The sequence below is a fragment of the Petaurus breviceps genome, unplaced genomic scaffold (genome assembly GCF_028583685.1).
Source record: "Petaurus breviceps papuanus isolate PSGF00001 unplaced genomic scaffold, PetGlider_PUasm1.0 339, whole genome shotgun sequence".
Taxonomy (NCBI): domain Eukaryota; kingdom Metazoa; phylum Chordata; class Mammalia; order Diprotodontia; family Petauridae; genus Petaurus; species Petaurus breviceps.
Genome location: NW_027186112.1, coordinates 383,870 through 401,803, shown reverse-complemented (window position 1 = coordinate 401,803; position 17,934 = coordinate 383,870). Strand labels below are relative to the sequence as shown.

Genomic DNA, 17,934 nt, shown 5'->3' with positions numbered 1-17,934 from the left:
TGAATGAATGAATGAATGAATGAATGAATGAATGAATGAATGAATGACTATCCGGCCTTTGTTTAGAGACTTCCAGAGGAGGAGAGGGAAGAGTATTGCCTCCTAAAGTATCCCTTTCTACTTTGAGAATTACGAAGTTTGAAATCTGCTTGTCTCTGCTAGAAGAACAAGGGATAGGGTTTAGCTTAACTGGAAGAAAAGTCAGAGTAACAAAATGACCACTAGCTCTAGAGATGAAAAAGAATCTCACCTCCTCCAGTTGTCAACTTTTGTGACCTTGGGGAAGTCATTTTACTGGATGGGTCTGCATATGTGAACCAGAAGCACTTTCCTTGTGCCACCTATATCACAGGGTTATAAGAAAAGCACTTTGTAAACCTATTATAATGATAATAACAATAGCTAGCTAGTATAATAATATGAAATAAAATATTACACATAATAATGTGAATACCAGCTTTAAGGTTCACAAAGTACTTTACAAATATTGTCTCATTTTGTCTTTTCAATAACCCTGGGAGCTAGGTGCTATTATTGTCCCCATTTTTCAGATGAGGGAACTGAGGCAGACAGAAGTTATTCAACTTAGAGTCACAGCCAATAAGTGACTCAAATTGGATGACCCCCTTGACAGAGAGAACTGGGACTGGAGTAAAAAGACATGAATTCAAATCCAGCCTCAGACACTTATTAGCTGTGCGACCCTGGGCAAGTCACTTAACCTTTGTTTGCCTCTGGAGAAGTCAAACCACTCCAGTATCCTTGCCAAGAAAACTCCATGGACAATATTGATGTGATATGGTCCACAGGGTCTCTCTCAAAAAGTCAGACATGCCTGAACAACTAACCTGACCTCAGGTCTTGTACTCTATCAACTACACTTATAGTATCAATCTATCCCCTATAGAAATAGGATCTATTCTTATTTCATTAGACTCACAAGAACTTAAATATCATCTATTTCTTCCCCCACATTTTACAGTGCAAAGAAAAAAAGGATTTTGAGTAGGGCTCTAACAGATTAATGTAAGAAAAACAAATCCTAAGCTTTAAGAGCTATCCAAAGCAGAAAGTGCTTTCTCAGGAGGTAGAGGGTCCCACACCACACTAGAGAGCTTCAGGCAAAGGCTAGATAACCATTTGTCAGGAGCCCTGTGTTGGGAAATCTTCAGATATGGATTGGAATAGAAGCCCACTAAGGACTCTTCCAATCCTAAAATTCTGTGATTATGTATTTCTGAGTCAAATGAGCTAATTTTGAATCAGCAGTAGGAATTTTTGTGACTGGGATAAGGGAGAGCTATCTGAGCAGGTTGAGAGATTGAATGGGAGCTCATCTGTGGTGTGGTCACCAATCAGTCAGCTAATAAGCACTGTGCTGATGGATGGGAATACAGCCAAAAAAACCAAAAAAACCCCAGTCCCTTCCCTGAAGGAGCTCTGAAGTCTAATGGGGGAGATAATATCTAAATAACTGTACATTCAAGATATATAGATTTGTTGCATTATTTACTCATTTCAGTCATGTCTGACTCATTGTGACCCCATTTGGAATTTTCTTGTCAAAGATACTTGAGTGGTTTGCCATTTTCTTCTCCATTTCATTTTATAGATGAGGAAACAGAGGGAAATGACTCGCCTATGGTCACACAACTAGTAAGTATCTGTCTGAGGTCAGATTTGAACTCAGGAAGATGAGTTTTCCTGACTTCAGGCCTGTCACTCTATCCACTGTATCACCTAGCTACCTCCTATATAGATTAGATGGAAGGTAACCTGAGAGGGGAAGGCATCAGTAGGGAGGGAAAGGCAGGCACTAGGAAAGACTTGCTGTATAAGATAGAATTTGCTTGGGATGGGGAAGAAAGGGTAACCTGGAATAATTCGATCAATGCCATGTAAATTTCTGCATTCTAGGGAAAAGCTCCAGTTACCCTACCTTTGTTATGGCTCTGGCATCCTCCCAGCTCTGATCTTTTCTAACTGTGTGACAACATTGGGGAAACTCCTTCCTCTCTCTGATCTTCAGCCTCATCATATGTAAAATGAGGGAGATGATGTGAAGAAGGGAAGCCTTAGGGAGGGACATGAAACCTGTCTTAGAGTATTTGAAGGCTGTCACATGTAAAGGATGACTCACTCTGTTTGACTCTAGAAAGCAGAATTAGAAGTAATGGGCAGAAGTCACAGAGTCAAATTTGGGTTTGATGTCAGCACAAACTTCCTAACAATCAGAGTTGTTAAAGGGTAGCTGGCTGCTCCAGGAAGTAAAGGGTTTTCCTTTCACTGGAGGTTTCAGTCAAAGGCTGGATGCCTACTGGTCAGTGACACTAGAAATTAGGAGTTAAGACTGGGTGGCCTTTTAGCTCTAGGATTCTGTGATTCTGGTAAGATGTCCTTCATCTCCAAATTAGAGATGAAATAAACTCATACCTAAACCAAGAATCAGAGAAGAGGAGGCACTTACCCTGCATCACACAGGGTGCTTTGTTTTAGGGTGGGATCTCCTAAGCCTTTCCCAAGAGGCTTCCCAACGAAGTCTGGGTCATCGTCAGTCATCTTGACTTTTGTCTTGCCATTGGACTCCAATGACTCTGGAGGAGAGAGTGAGGCTGATGGCTTTGCACAGCCCTACCTCACTTAAATCCAATTTAAGTCTAACCATCACCCTCATGATGTCATCAATGCTCTTTGAGAATGAAGGATGAACAACAAGAATAACAATCCAATATAGTGTATTGGAAAGAGGACTGGACGTGGACCTGAGTCCTGGCTCTGAGAGATATTAGCAGTGTTGCCCTGAGTAAGACTCTCAGTTACCTCTCCTGGTATGGAAGGATACTAACCCTAGTGCATTTAGTTAGCATAGCTGTGAATTAGTTCAGTCATTCTGGAAAGCAATTTGGAATTATGCCCCCCAAGTTACCGAATTCTGCATATTCTTTGACCCAGATATACCACTAATAGGCCTGTATGCCAAAGAAATTTTTAAAAAGAGGAAAAAGACCTATTTATTAAAAAATATTTGTAGCATTTTTTTTGTAGTGGCCTCAAATTGGAAACTAAGGAATATCCTATCAGGGAATTTCTAAATAAACTGTGCTATATGAATGTAATGAAATATTATTGTGCTATAAGAAATGACAAAACAAAGTTTCAGAGAAAACTAGGAAGACTTCTATAAACTGATGCAGAGCAAAGTGAGCAGAATGAGAAAAACAACTTCAATTGATACAGTGATAAACCAGAAATCTGGGAGACTGAAGATGAGATATGTGACTCACCTCCTGACAAAGAAGTGATAAATGTAGAAAGATATACATTCTCAGACATAGTCAATGTGAGAATTTATTTTGCCAGACACATGTTTATGATAAGGATTTTATGTATGTATACATCTATTTATTTTGTTGTTATTCAATTGAGTAGGGCAGATTATAAATGTATATAAAATAAATAAATTCATTTAAAAAAATAAAGAGGGATGTTAACCTGCCTCAAGGGGCTAATATAAGGAATATGCTTTATAAACTTTAGCACTTCCTAGTCCATTCAGCTTCTGATTTGCATCTTACCTTCTTTCCCTCAGTTCTTGTGAAAGTCCTTTATTTAAAAAACGATGCAAGCCTTCATCAGGAGGATATTCACAACAGGTCCAGGAGAACTAGGTAGAATTAGAGTGTTCTAGAGGCAAGGCAACATCTGGGGGGTAGTGGCAGAGGAAGAAGAGCCTCTTCTCAACCTTCTTTGCCCTTATTGGCTAACGCTAGGTATGGGCCCACATTAAGGAGAAGAGTCCTCATACTCTGAATGCTGTTTCCCTTTCTGCGTGGAATCATAGAGCTAGAAGGGACCTGAGTACACATAGTCCACATAGAACACAAGCAGGAACCACATCCCCAGCAAGAGGTTATTCAGCCTGTACTAGGGGACCTCCGATAGTGAGGAACTGACTACCTCTTAAGATATTCCATTCTATTATCAATAATAACTTACCTTTACATAATGCATTAAGGTTAAAAAACACACAACAGTCTGGTGTGTTAGGGAGTATAATTTCCACTTTAGAAAAATAAAAACTGAAACATGGAAAGGTCATATGACATCCTGGTTCACACAACTTGCAAATGACTAGAATTTCAGGTTTGAATTATAGCTCTCTTCCCTGCCCCCCACACTGACTTTCCTTTTTAATGACTCTAGTTCAGGGGTGGGGAACCTGCAGCCTCAAAGCCACATATGACCCTGTAGGTCCTCAAGTGCAGTTAGTTTGGATTCAGTCAAAGGGCTGCACTTGAGGACCTAGAGGGTCACATATGACCTCGAGGTCGCAGGGTCCCTTCCCCTGCTGTAGTTGTTTGTAAGTTTTTTCTTATACTGACCTGAAATTTGCTCTCTGATCTATGGGGCAGGGAAGGGAGTGTACATTTACTAAGGTCCTACTATGTGCCAGGTTCCATGCTAAGTGCTTTACAAGTATTATCTCACAACCACTACGGCTATTGTTATTCCCATTTTACAGTTGGGGAAACTGAGGCAGAGTGGTTAAGCAACTTGCCCGGGGTCACACAGCTAGCAAGGCACGAGATCTTGTTACTGTTATCCCGTAGGCCCCTGAATTCTAGGTTGGATCGTTCGAACTTTCCTCTTGAGGCAATGGGGAGACTCAGTGTGATGAGACCTGGGCGTCTTTGGCAGGTACCAGCTAACCTGATATTAGGCTTCACTAAGAGAAGCATCATGTCCAGAATAAGGGAGTGGAGAGTCCTGAGAGAATCTGCTCTGATCAGTCCACATCGGGCATATTGTGTCTGATTCTGGGTGCTGCATTTTAGGAAGGACACTGGCGAGCTGTAGAAATGTGTGGAAGGTTCAGAGAGGCAGGGTTGGGCTGCGTGCGAGGGAAAATGTTCTGATCCTCCAAGCTGCACGAAAGTGAATGGGAAGCCTAGGGAGGTACCCCTCGCTTCGGGACTTCAGGTAGAAGCTGGTTGACCAGCGTCAGGCTCCTTCTGAGGTTCAGCTCTGAACAGATGGCCTCCGAGGAAGGTCTCCTCCATCCCAGAAAGCCTGTGAGGATGCCTCCGGCAGTGACTGCGGGATTGCTGGGAAGGAAAGATGTCTGGGGGTCGGAGAGATCCAAGCCCTCTCCTTCGGAACTTCCTCCCTCTGCACAATTGGCCTCTAGGGCACAAAAGGGTTTCCGGGATGGGGGAGACAGACCTCACCAGCTCCGGAAGATCCTAAATAATTGAGTCCAGTCCATAGGGACAGGACCTGGAGCATATGCAAGAGGAAGTTCCGGAGAGTGGCAGCCCGTACCATCCCCGGAGCCCTTGAATCCGCAGAGGGCCCCCTCCCAACAGCTGTATTAGGAGCCATTAGGAGGAACCTTTTCCCAGCTCTAACCTGAAATTTGAGTCTTGTCTGTCCCTCTCCAAATTCTTCCAGTCCTCTTCCCCTTGCCCCAGTCCCTGGTCCGCTCTCCTGTCCAAATGCCCCCAGACCTGATCTACTCCCTCCGCCCCAAACTGTCTCCTGTTCCCTTCCCCCTCACCCAGTCCCCCCCAGTCCTGGCTCCTTCTACCCTCTCCCCAAACTGGCAGGCTCTCCTTTCTCCTAGCTCCCAGCTGAGCCCCAGGGACTCTCCCATTTCCTTGTGAGAGGCGTCTCTCCCTCTCTTCTCTGTGGAGTCTCTCCCTATTCCCCACTGTCTGGTCTGTTCCTCTAACCCTCTCCATCTTTTTCAGTCTCTCCTCCAGTTTTCTCCCTCTCTCCATGCTTCCCCTCCCCATCTCTGTCTCCAATTCTATCTCTGTCTGCATCTCATTCCCTCTCTCTGAGTCTTGGGGATTTTTTTCCTTCTGTATCACGCTTGTGTTCCGTCTCTGCATGCACCGGGTCTGTGTCTCTTTCTCAGGCTCTACTTCTCTGTCCTCTTCTCTGACTTTCTGTCCAACTCTGACTCTGACTCTGTCTCTGTCTCTCTCTCTCCAGGTCAAACTCTACTTTTCTCTCTTGTCTCCCAGGTACATTTTCTGCCTCAGGAGACAATAAGTGACTATATCATTGGACATCTTTGTAATTTTCAAACAAAAGTCTGGCCTTAAACCTCCCTCCACCCCCACCCCACCCCGCCTTACCGCCTCCCCACTCCCACCCACCCATAGAATAATGAGAAGGCAGATTCCAGTTCAATATAAGGAAGTAAGCATCTGAACTGCCCCATAGTGGAAGTGGGTGGTGAATTTCCTATCATTGAAAATCTCCAAGAAAAGTCTTATACTTAATAAATGCATGCTGATTGACTGAATGACCACCATTCAGGGGTGCTGCAGTGTGGAGTTACCATTCATGGACCCGTTGAACTAGATGTGATTTCTGATGTCTCTTTTGGCTTTGAGATTATATGATCCTTCTTTAGTCCTCCAAAAGAGCTGTGGCTTCACCCACATGAATAGTCCCTCCACAGAGGCACATCCCAACCCCTCCTAGCCCTTAAGAAATGCTTTTTCATCCATCCATCCATTTCCAAATCCCTGGGACCCAAACTATTAAAGAATGGGTTGGGACCTAGGAAGCTACCAGAACCCTCAGCCTCAGATACTGAGGAGGAAGGGCAGGCACTGAATGTCTCACCAGGGAAGGAAGTTTGTAGGGGTGAAAGCATGGAACTTTTCCACCTCTCTGATGAGTGGGCCAGGCCTTAAATCTTATGTATCCACTCCATCCAGGAGCCTCCCTAATCTTACATGGGGGCGCAATAAATATTATACAAGTATGCTCTCACCTTCTCCTTTGGCCATGGCCATTCCCTCCTCATCCCCCAGCCTCCTCCCTCATGCCCTGTGTCTCCCCACAGCACCCTAGGAATCAGAATCTAAGAAGATCAGAGCAGGAGAGCCCAAGAGACCACTGAGTCCAAATGGTACCAAGAGACGGAAAACGTTTCATCTAGGTCACAAGGAAAGTTATGGGCCAAGAATCACAGGATCTCAGCATCAGGAGGAACGTCTAGCCCAAACCATTTAGGAACAAGCGTCCTCTTGGCCACATCACTGACCGTGGCCATCCAGCCTCTGCTTGGAGACTTCCGGTGATGGAGATCTCACTGAGCCCATTCCATTATGGGCAGCTCCAGTGATGACTTCCTTTATTGGACCTAGGGTCTAATGGCAGCATGGCCCAGGGGATAGAGAGAGAACCTCAGTGGGTTTGAGCACTGCCTCTGACAAATAGTCTCTGCCTCCCTGGCAAGTCTCATAAGCTCCTAGTGCCCGAAGAGCAGATGCCACTCTGCACTGGTAGCAGGCACTGCCCCTCCCGGTAGTTCCCTGCAGCGCTGTATGTTTGTGTGTTTGTATGTACATGTGTTGTGTTGTCTTTGGAACCAGAATCTACTTCTATGACAGTTGAGGCCCAGGAGGGACAGAGACTGCCCTCACTGAGAGCTACCTGTGTCATAGGACTCGTTCTCAGGGGGCCTTTAAGTAACAGGGAGAGGAAAGGGCAAAGGTAATAATAACAATAATAACAGTATTCATATGGCCCTTTAAGATTTGCGAAGCATTTTACAAATGGGATTTCATTTGATCCTCACAATGACCCTACGAGGTAGGTGCTGTTATTATCCCCATTTTACAGATGAAGAGGATAAGGGACTTGCCCAGGATCACAACATCAGTGAATGTCTGAAGTGAGACTTGAACTCAGGTCTTCCACTGCTCTACCTAGGAAGATTGTGTTAAAGGCAAAGGAAGGGGCAGGGAGCATGTTATGAGAAGCAAGAGGAGGGAAAGATCACTTTTTGCTGAGAGTAGCTAAGAAGGCTTCCTGGAAGAAGGGGTGTCTAATGGACTGTAAGCTCCCTGAGGGCAGGTAGCGATTGTTCTGCTGTTTTTCACCTTGGAATTCCCTCAGAGCTGATTACAAGCCTTTATACATGATAGGCTCTTAATAAATACTTGCCATTAAAATCTACTGAGAGTCAGAGATGTGTAATTTCAAGGGCTTTGTCTGGAGCTCTGATATAGGAGGTGAGCAAGTAGACAGGGGAAGGCCTTGCCTTTGAGGGGCTCCCTGGTTGGCTCTGGAGAACAAATTCAACCAGAAAACAGAAAATGCAGGGTTTATTTGAGGTTGAGTGAGGACCACAGGAGCTTGGAGGAGGGCTGAGGAGTCAAGGAGGGCTTCCCGGAGGCTGTGAGACACAAAGACCCTTGTGATTCAGACAATAATAAATGACATTGGTATGAGGCTTTCATTTTTACAGTTCGTTTTCTCATTTGATCTTTACAACAGGTTTATTATTATCCATATATTTATGTGGGGGGATTTGTTGTTCAGTCTTTTCTGACTCTTTGTGACCCTATTTGGGGTTTTCTGGGCAAAGATATGGGAGTGGTTTGCCATTTCCTTTAGCAGCTCATTTTACAGATGAGGAAACTGAGGCAAACAAGGTTAAGTGACTTGCCCAGGGTCACACAGCTAGTAGGACTCAGGCCTGATTTGAACACAGGTCTCCCTGACTCCAAGCCTGTTCCTCTGCTACTCTGTGCTGCCTTCTCACCCTCACTTTCATCCTCATTTTACAGGTATTTGAGGATCAGAGGTGTTGAGTGACTAACCTGAGGTCACATAGCTGGTAAAGAAGGATCAGAGGTGCAAGTCCAACCCAGAGCTCTCCTGACTGCACATTCTCTTTCCATTGCCCCAGGCTGCCTCTTGTAGGCAGAGAGGAGGGCCCTACTAGGTTGTCCTGGAGAAAGGGATGAGACTTGTTCTGTTTGTAGGAACAACTGGGTTTGAAGGGGGCCTGGGAGGGAAGCAGAGAAAGGTGGGATTTAAAGAATGACTTACTGACAATGGAAGCTGTCCAAATCTGGGAGGAGCTGCTTGGGGAGATGGAATGAACCCCTCAGGCCTGAAAGTCTCCAAATGGAGGGTAGATAGTCTCTTGCTGTGGTGTTCCTGTTTGCTCATCAGTAGGACCGGATGACCCCCAAGGACCCTTCCAGCTAGGAGATTCTGTGAAGATGGATGACCCCAGAGTGGGAACAGGCTCTCCAGAAAAATACCTCAAAGACCCCTAGGCCAGGAGTCATGAGGGCCAGCTGCTGGAGCCCAGCCTCATTGTGTGATCTCCGACCAATGCTTTCCCTTTTCTGTCCAATAAAGGAGTTAGACTCAGTAATGTCCCTGCCAGCCTCAGGAGCTCCTCTCTGCCCTTGCTCCCCCCCCCCCACCCCCAGCATTGGCTCCAGGTTACCCCCTGTCCCTCCAAGAAAAGGATGTCTGCCCTCTCCCCCCACATCCCCCAAAACCACAGCCCCCTAGTCAGAGCTGCCTGGGGAACTAGAGCTTGGAGGTTGGATTACCTGCTGTTCTCTTGTAGCCATGAATAATGTAGCCTGAGCCGTGATTGGAAAGTGACCTCACCCCAGCCAGGCTGCCCCGCTCCCCTTCCCCCCACCCTCAGCCCAGCCCCACCCCACTCCTCCTACCCGACCTCCTGCCCTGGCTTAGCTCTGCTCCCTCCTTGCCCAGCCCAGTCCCTATGCCCACCCCTGCACACATCTCCTTAATGCAGTGAATTGCCCTGATTGGGAGGCAAGAGATTTGGGCCTGAGTCCCTCTCTGCCCTGACCTATGAGCTTACGAGGCTCCTGCTCCTCTCTGGGCCTCAGTATCTTTATCCATAAAACAAAGGGGTTGAACTCCTGCCCCGGCTTCCCCAGATGCCCCTTCCTCACATTTCAGGCACACGCCGGCAGCCACCCCACCTCCCCAGGGCAGTTGAATATATGCCAGGGAAGCAGGAGAATTCTATTCTGTTCCAAAGAGGAGGGTTCTGAGCCCCTGGTTTCTGGGCCTTGCTCCCCTTCAGCTGAGAGGAGAGGATGTCTCAAGAGTGGCTCATACAGCTCTGCTGAAACCATGACTGTGATGTCCCCGGGTCATAAGAATCCTAAGAACTGGGAGAAACTTCAGGGATCATTGAATCCAGCTCCTAGAGGCAGTTAGGTGGTGTAGCAGCAAGCACCCCAAGCGTCCTCAGGGTTTACAGCTACCACAGGTTCTTGGATCTGCTTTGTTAAAGGAAAGCAACTCAAAATGGGTTAACAAGCTTACTTTAATCAGTCAGACATATATCGTTTACCTTGTTCAGGGGAAAATGGTCAGCACCCCAAACTTCAGAATACACAGACAGAATTATCAAGTCAGAGAAACAGATCAAGTAGACAGATTTCCAAACTGTCCAACCATTACATCCATACCCAGTCAACATCTGGGTTTCCACATCTGGGTTTTTCAAAGCCGGGGGACTCTCAACAACGGCTTCCCAGAATTCAGATCAAATCACAGAACACTTCTCAAAGTGAGTCCCAAAACAAAGCTACACATCAGGGCTTATATAGCCTTCTCCTGGCTCAGAGAATGTAACAACCTTATTGACTCACTGGCCAATCAAGAAGTATCTACTGAAAAAACAAGCCTCCCTCCCCAGGCTTCAGGTGCATTTTAGCCTAGGGGCAGGGACGATCTTCCAAATTTGCATTTCTATTACAGGTGGTGCAGTGGATAGCGCCTCAGGCCTGAAGTCAGGACAGACCTGAGTTCAAATCTAGCCTCAGCCCCTACTATCTGTGTGACCCTGGGCAAGTCACTTAACACCTATTTGCCTCAGTTCCTCATCTGTAAAATGGGGAAATGCTGAGAAGGAAACCAAACCATTCCAATATCTTTGCCAAGACTTTGTCCATGGAGTTGTGTAGAATTGGGCCATGACTGAATGATTGGACAACAACAATGAATCCAAGCCCTCCTTTCACAGAAGAGGAAAGAGAAATTCAGAGATGACTACCTTTTAACAAAGCTTTGATAAAGACTCCCATCTTATCTTGGACCAGATATCAAGCTGGAAGATGGGATAATTAGGTAGATTCAGGATTGGTTGAATGGTCATACTCAAGGAGTAGCCATTGGCAGGAGATCTCCAGTGGAGTGTCCCAGGGATCAGTGCTTGGTCCTATGTCATTTAACGTTTAAAAAAAATGAATGACTTTGATAAAGGCATAGAAGGTATAATTTATCAATTTGCAAATGATGCCAAACTAGGAGGGGTAGCTAACACACTGGCTGACAGAGTCAGGATCCAAAGAGATTGTTAGGCCAAATCGAGTAGATTGAAAACAGAAAAACAGAACACCTCCCCACCCCCATGTGTCCCAAAAGTCTTGGTGCAGTTTAAAGTTATTAAAGCTTCTGTGTCTAGGAAATCACAAATCTCTATTACACACAGCTTGTCTTTAGAAATATGTACTAAATTCAGGCTGGCATCCCAATTCTGTCCTGCTTGTCCCTGTTTCTTGTTGTTCCATTCTCTCCTCCTTCATGTTCCTTTCATCACCTATGGTCCCTCAGCTGTCTGTCAAAGGGAGGGGCAACATGCTTCGCCATCCACCTGCTGGAATTGTCATTTGTCATCATGTCAATCAGAGCCCTTAAATCTTCCCATTGCTTTTTTTTTCAATGATGTAGTGACTGGACAAATTGCTCAGCATACCATTTTGTACAAGTCTTCCCAGGTTTCTCCAAGTCCATCCTTTTCATCATTTCCTATGGCAGAATAGTATCCCCGTTACATTTCTATGTCACAATTTGTTCAGCCATTCCCCAGGGGATGGGCCCCCACTTTGTTTCCAGATCTTTCCTACAACAGCAAAAATGCTACTATAAATACTGTTGTCCAGATGGGTCCTTTTCTCTCCTTTAATTTCCTTGGAGGACATTCATAGAGGCCTTATTGCTGCATCAAAGGACATACTCAAATTTAGTGGCTTTTGAGATTGTTTTACATTGCTTTCTAGAATGGCTGGACAAGATAGTATTTAATAGGAATAAATACAAAGTGCCCCAAAAGTCTTAGTGAAATTTTTGAGTCATTCTGTATAAAGTCTTATATTTGGGTTTTTTAAAAATTACTTTACAGACACAAGCCAGGGAAGCATGACTAGACATAGGCAGCTAAGACTATCCACACAGGGAATAGAGGGTAGGAGTTGGAGACAGGAAGACCTGAGTTCAAACCAAGCCTCAGGCACTTATTAGCTGTATGACCTTGAGCAAGCCACTTAGACTCTCTGTGCCTCAGTTTCCTTATCTGTAAAACAAGATAATAATAGCACCTACCATCAAGGGTTATTGTGAGGATCAAATCAAATGAGCTAACATATTAAAGAATTTTGCAGACCTTAAAGTACTATATAAATGCTATGTACATATATATATGCATATGTATATGTGTGCATATACACATATATTTAGATAGAAGTTCATCTGAAAAAGATCTAGGGTTTTCAGTGGACCACAAATTCCATGTGAGTTAGCAGTGTAATATTAGAAGCAAGATAAAAATCAATTCCTTTTTAAGAAAGGCATAGTACTGGGCAGCTAGGTAGCCCAGTGAATAGAGCACCAGCCCTGGAGTCAGGAGGACCTGAGTTCAAATCCAACCTCAGACACTTAACACAAAAACTAGCCATGTGACCTTAGGCAAGTCATTTAACCCCAATTGCCCTCCAAAAAGCAAAAACAAAAAGGCATAGTGGCATAGTACCCAGAATGAGAGAGGTTCTAGTCTTGCTGTATGCCACCCTGGCCAGACCAGATCTGGAATAATGCATTTCATTTGGCATGGCAAGTTTTAGGAAGGACAATGGCAAACTGGAGAGTGTCCAGAGGAAGACAACCGTTATAGTGAAGGGTCCTAAAGTCATGGCATATGAGCATCAGCTAAAGGGGCAGAAGAAGAAAAGTCTTAAGGTACAACATGAGAGCTAATAATAGCAATATTGTGAACTTTTAAGGCTTGCAAAGGACTTCAAATAGTATTTCATTTGATCACAACATTACCCGGGGGCTAAGTACTATTATTATCTCCATCTTAAAAATAAAGAAACTGAGGCAGATCGAGGTTAAATGACTTGCCCAAGATCACACAGCAAGCATCTGTGACATGATTTGAACTCAGGTCTTCCTGACTTCAGGACCAGTGCTCTATATCTACTGTAACACCTAGCTGAGTAGCTGGGCTACCTACCAGACTATCTTCAAGGAATTGAATTATTGTTGTTATTTTGCCCTTCATTCTCCAAGAGGACCAATGATGTCCCAGGGCGATGTCTTCATTCATGGGTGAATTAGATTTAAGTGAGGCAGAGTGACATAAAGCCATCAACCTCACTCTCTCTTCCAGAGTCATCCAAGTCCAATGGCAAGACAAAGGTCAGAACTGCTGGCAACAGCTCCAGATGTGAGGGACGATCTTAGCGTCTTTGATGTCTGACCAAGCTCTGAGCGCTCCTTGAATCGCCTTTGTGGCCATTGGAACAAATTATTGTCATCTGCCCATTCTGCTGGGGAAAGTCTTCACATGCTTGGTGTAGATGCCTCGTTAAGTCACTGACAGATGGGCTGGTTGGTTTCCCTCAACCTGGTTCAGCCCATCTGCAGTTTAGGGAGACGTGGTGGCTGCTGTGCATGCCTGGGCTTCTTGGATCTCAGGTGAGAGGAGCTGAAAGGTTTGCAAATGGAAGGAAGGCAAATTTGCTGTGCTTCACACCTAACTGGCAGAACTAGAAAGAAACTGCAAATGCTACAAAGAGGCAAGTTTAGGACAGATTGAAAGAGATGTGGAAAGGGATACCTGGGAAGATAGGAAGCAAGAGGATAGGTTCCCTCCCACTTGGCCTCAGGGGGTCTTTGCACAAAGGCTGGATGACCATTTGTTTGGAGGGGACTCTAGTTTAGACAAGGTTTCTTCCAATGCTAAGATTTTCTGAACCTATAGAAATGACTCACCCAAGGTCTCACAACTATCAATCAATCAATATTTATTAAGCACCTACTATGTGCCGAGCTCTGTGCTAAATCTTAGGGCTACAGAAAGAGGCGACAGACAGTCCCTGCCCTAAAGGAACTTACAATCTAATGGAGCAGGGCTGAGATTCACTCCCAGATCTTCTCACCAAAAATTCAGTCCTCTTTTTTGTCACAGTTCATATCACACACACACACACACACACACACACACGCACACACACACACACACACACACACACCCCAGTCACTTGAAAACACTAACGACTAGCCCTTTTATATTACTTTAAGTTTGCCAAGACAGGTACTCCAAATATCATTTTCCCTAACTGACCAGTCAGGCAACTGAGTCCCAGAAGAGTTGAGTGACTTTCCCGTGGCCACATGACTGGGTGTAGTCAGAGGTAGGGGAGGAGTCCAAATATTCCTGGCCCCAAGTCCAGCACTCACAATGCCTGGTGATGACTTACCAGTAACATGAGAGCTGTCTTCGAGTCTTTGAAAGGCAGTCATGTGGAATAAGGACTGTTTCCATTTGACACCAGGGAGCAGAATTAGGAGCAACATGGGGGGAGAAGGGGAGGACAAGGGTGGGGGATTGCACAAGACCACAATTCATCTGGATGTTAGGAAGAGCTTTCAGTGAGAGCTATGCAAACAGGGAGCTCCTTCCTCATTAGAAGTCTTCAAGTGGAGACTGGATGACATTTTGTTAAGGATGATGTCTTTCATAGGGCACTGTTTGTTTTTTTATATATAGATGAGTTTGATCTCCCTGTTGGGATGAGGAACCCCCCAGGTCTAGGTCTCCTCTTCCTTCTTTTCTTCCTCCTCCTCCTGTAGTCAATCTCCCAGGGAAGATTGGTAGATAGGCGACACAGTGTCTATCTGTAGGTGATGCTAAGAATAATCAGAGGGGATCAGTTATTTGACCACAGAAATGTGATTAGAGGGGCTTTAGCATTTCACAACAGATGTAACAGTTTACAAAGGACTTCCCAGATCACAGTATGCTTTGCAGTTCATTTTAATTATCATTTTTTGGGGGGTGGGGGTCCAGAGCCATGATTTTATTTGTGTGGGGAACTCCCAATGCTGAAATTACCTCCACTGCAATAAACGGACAACTCCCTTGCAGTTTAGCTCTAGAGAGTTTCCTGGGGCACCCAGAGGTTGTGTCTTGCCAAGAGTCACAAAGACAGTTTAGAAAATATGTCATTTCCAGAGCACTTTCCCATCCATCATCTCATTTGACCTTTCTGTGAGAGCGGGCACCATAAACATGAGGAAGGCAAGGCAGAGATCATTATTCCCACTTGGCAGAGGTGAAAACAGAGGCATAGAAAGGTTAAAGGATTTTCCCAGGCTCATATGAATGGTGGAGCCAAGACTCAAATCCAGCTCTCCCAGTCCAAGAATCTTCCTAGGGGATCAGTCTGTTTCCTTAGTGGCTAGAAGGCTCTGAAAATGGAAGCAGCTTAGGAGTCAAGGGGAGACTAAGTCTTCAAATTCAAAGCCTTCAATTTGTGATTTTTGGCCAAAGGGCTCAGGATCAGGATCCAGCTGTTTCATTTTTGTCTTTCCATACTCAAAAACTAATACAGTTCCTGGTACATGATAGGTGCTTAATAAATGTTTGTTATTTGATTTATTGATCCAATAAGCATGTATTCATCACTTTCTTTGTAACTGGTACTGTACTAGGTACAGACTAAGGGCCTCTGTCAATCTATTCAGGACTCCCCTAAAGGAAACTCCCCATGGGATTCAAAACCTTTAAGCCAGGGTGGGACTCTCCTTATCAGCACCCTTGTCTGTATCTAGTTGGCCACACAGGCACTTTGGGGTCAGACTTGAGGTCCTCCTTACGCACACACCCCTATCAGATGATAGGTTAAGTTGGTCAAGATCCTAGGGCATGAGCCCCTTCTAACGTCCCCCAGAATCACTTCTGGATGTACCTGGTAGCCTGCCCACCTCCCTAGGATCTACATCTCACAACTTGGGGAATCAGCTTCCCCAGGGCTCTCCTAGTCACAACTTAGGAGCTCTCCTGTCCCTAACTACTGGTGGCTCATTGTGGGAACCCCAAACCAAGGTCATATGAAATCTGAACTTTGACACAGCACAGAAGGATGGGTTCTCCTCATTCCTTCCCTATCATCTTGGAACCCCATTTCCTGACCACTGAAAGGTGGAAGGAGCTGGAATAAAATCTGAGATTACAAGTCTGGGGTCTGTCTGTTGTGTTTGTTGGGAAGGGTTCCAGAGCAGGGCATTGAAGGGTTGAACAGGTTCTGAACTGGGCCCCCAGGATCTCACATCAGGTCAGAGTGCTAAAGACAACACATGATCTATTGTTGATGTCCCAAGTCATCTCCCCACCCCAACCTCAGGATGGTCTTTGGAACCAGATACCTCATCTTACAAGGACCCCTGGCTATCTTGGAACTGATGTGAGGGCCAAAGTGGGATGCTGGAACGTCCCAGTGATGGCCTGAGGTTCCACCAAGGGTCCAGAAGAAGGGTTATGAGGAACATTGAATCATAGAACTACAGATTTAGAGGTGGAAATGACCTTAGACATTGTGGTTCTGCAGGAAGAGTGCTGGATTTTGTAGTCAAAGCATCTGGGTTACAATCTCAACTCTTACTTACTATCTGCGGTGTCTTGGATGAGTCGCTTATTTCTCTCTTCCCCCCTTTCTGCCTCAATTCCTTCAGCTGTAAAATAAAGGGTTTCCATATGATAGATTCTAAGTGCCCTCCCAACTCTTAATCTATGCACTAATCATAGTCCATTTTAAAGTCTGAGGAACTGAGACCCATAGAAGAGATGGAATTTACCCAAAGGCACCCACTTTGGGGGCCAGGAAGATTGAAAAGATGACCATCCCCGAGAGTCTCTATTCCTGCCATCACTGGTCTGATGCCAGGGAAGAGCCCAGGAGCCTCTGCTTGGCCCAAGAAACCAGATCTGGCCCAGGCCAGTGCCGGCTAAGTGTTAGCTGTGGGCAGGCATGGCTGGAGTCCCCTTACATCCCCAGTTGCCTTGGGAGGGAATATTCAGAATCCCTCTGTCATTGCCAGATGTCTTCGTCCTTGTCCTTCAGGACTCAGACCTGGCTCCCTGGGTCCCTGACACCTCCTGGGATCTTGGTTTCACAAGGGCTGCCCCCTGGATTTCCCCACCTCTCCTTGAGAGACTATTCAAATCTGTACTCTCTGTGTCACCTCCTGTGCCTAAGCTGTGGCTGCAGGGTTGTTTGGGGACCTCATTTCCAGGGCTGCTGAGGGGGCAGGCTGAACTCTGCCCAAGCTATGGGCACCCCCTTCTACATCCAGGTCAAAATATGTGGTGGGGTCAAAACTCTAGGCTGGTGCAGGGGTGGTGGTGGTCAAGAGGATTGTGCTAGCCATGAGCATGTGCTTCCTCTTTCTGGGTCTCAGTTTCCACAAATGTAAAATAAGGAGGTTGGACTGGGCTGTCTCTAAAGTTGGGCAGGTCTGACAGTCTCTGTGCTTTCTAGACAAGGAGGAGGGAGGGGAAGGAAGATGAGCTATCTGCAAAAGAAGGGCCAGAGGAAGGGATGGCTGCCTGCCTGGCCCCATCTGGTGCCCCCGAGACGTGTCTGAAAGATGAGGGCTATGTCTGGGACCTAGATGGCAGAAGCCCTATCTCCTCCTCTCTGAGTAGTCCTGCAAAGCTTGTGGGAGGACAGTGGGACTTGGTGGGATGGGGTGGGGAGTTTCCAGGAGCCTGGGCTCCTGGCTGGGAGTCAAAAGAAAGATCTGGACAGGCCCTGAGTGGTCCCCACCCCCACTTCCTTCTCCTCCTGCCCCAGCTCCTGCCCGCGCCAGTACCCCCGTCCTCTGACAGGCTGATCAATGGTTCATCAGTCTCAGGGAGGCTCTAACTCAAGTGTGGCATCTTAATCAGGCCCATCGACAGCTTCGGGACTGATGAGGAGGCCCACAGAACCCCTCCCCTTCTTCCTCCCCCTCGCCGGCCTCTTGCTGGCCGCCCAGGCACTTGGGCCATGTCAGATCCTT

General features: G+C 46.0%; 1 long non-coding RNA gene across 1 annotated transcript in view; it reads right to left on the bottom strand.

Moving 5' to 3' along the window:
• The window catches only part of LOC138167934 (uncharacterized), a 47,440-nt gene extending 37,960 nt beyond the window's left edge, over window positions 1-9,480 (bottom strand). Inside the window, exons 1-2 of the long non-coding RNA XR_011169996.1 lie at window positions 9,378-9,480; window positions 8,860-9,027 (exon numbers count right to left, since the gene is read on the bottom strand). This is a non-coding gene — a long non-coding RNA (uncharacterized lncRNA). The remainder of the gene's footprint in view (window positions 1-8,859; window positions 9,028-9,377) is intronic.
• Between the last annotated feature and the right edge of the window lie 8,454 nt (window positions 9,481-17,934).